The sequence below is a fragment of the Saccopteryx leptura genome, chromosome 8, assembly GCF_036850995.1.
Source record: "Saccopteryx leptura isolate mSacLep1 chromosome 8, mSacLep1_pri_phased_curated, whole genome shotgun sequence".
Classification (NCBI taxonomy): Eukaryota; Metazoa; Chordata; class Mammalia; order Chiroptera; family Emballonuridae; genus Saccopteryx; species Saccopteryx leptura.
The window spans coordinates 35,888,764-35,890,417 of NC_089510.1; positions in this window are offsets into that span (position 1 = coordinate 35,888,764).

Below are 1,654 nucleotides of genomic sequence, written 5' to 3' on the forward strand. Positions count from 1 at the left end.
CTTTGAAAGTGGGCCAAGTTAAAGCAAACAACTATAGGCTAGTGCAACAGAAATTCAAAGGACAAAGTCACAATCAACCCAAATAGGTGAGAGTTTTATTTCTTTATACATTTTGAAATAACATATTCAGGGCTACTTTAAAATGGTGTTTTGGGGAAAAAAATAAATCTCTTGCTTAATTTTTTTGACTGTGAAAGAATTTTTCAATACATATACGTATGTATTAAGGGTTGTTACCTCTTTTAGTTTTTAAAAGGGGACCATGTCAATGTTTAATTTTAAAATTACAAGTTGCACAGAAAATATATTCTAAAAAAATGAGATTTTCATCTTACTTGTTTCTGACCACTTCTAACCACTGTGCTATCTCTATCAATTCTCCCCCAAAATATTATAACAAAGTCAGAGCTCCTTGAAAAGGTAGAAAATGAGAGCATTAAAAACCTAGAAAGGAATAAAAAGGCAATTATTATCTATGGTAAAAATACTCCAAAATCTGTGAAACTAGAAAAATGTTTACTTGTAGGCCCTGGCCGGTTGGCTCAGTGGTAGAGCATTGGCCTGGCTTGTGGGAGTCCTGGGTTTGATTCCCGGCCAGGGCACACAGGAGAAGCGCCCATCTGCTTCCCCACCCCTCCCCATCTCCTTCCTCTCTGTCTCTCTCTTACCCTCCTGCAGCCAAGGCTCCATTGGAGCAAAGTTGGCCCGGGCGCTGAGGATGGCTCCTTGGCCTCTGCCCCAGGCGCTAGAATGGCTCTGGTCACAACAGAGCAATGCCCCAGATGGGCAGAGCATCGCCCCCTAGTGGGCATGCTGGGTGGATCCCGGTCGGGTGCATGCGGGAGTCTATCTGACTGACTGCCTCCCCATTTCCAACTTCAGAAAAATACAAAAAAAAAAATTGTTTACTTGTAGCAACCCAGAAAAGATGGCTAAATCACTAACTAGTAAGAAAAAGTGAAGTTACCAAAAAGTACTTCACAGATATGTTTACCTTTGTATTGCTTTGTTATCCATGTAGCATATTGTTAAGACTCTTGACAAAATTATTTAAACTGGGGTGTTATATGGAGATTAGTTTCCTGTCATTATTCAACAAATGATAAAACAGAAGTCTAAATATTAACGTGTGTTTGGGGTTTTTTTCCGTAGCAAACCAGGAACCAGAATCTAATTTTTTTTATTTCTAACCCAGTGTTAGGTATATATCTATGTAGCACTTTTAAATATTAAAGAATGTGTTGTATTAAATAGATGATGTTATAGGCTGTATTGTGCTCCCCTAAACTCAAATGTTGAAGTCCTAGGTCCAACATAATGGTATTTGAATGTGGGGCCTTTGGAGGTAATTAAGTTTAGAAGAGACAAAGAGGGTGGGGCTCCCCATGATAAGATTAGTGTCCTTATACTAAGAAAAAGAGAAACCAAAGCACTCTCTCTGCCTCTACCACATGAGCACAGTCAGAAAGCAGCCTCTGAAATAACGCAAACCAGTAAGATAACCCTCACCAAGAACCAAATCTGCCAGCCCCTTGATCTTGGTCTTTCCAGCTGCCAGACCTGCATTTGTTATTTAAACTATTCAGTCAGGTTCTTTGTTATGGCAGCCTGAGCTATAATATGAGTTTTGCCTTACACACTTTTTCATTTCTAA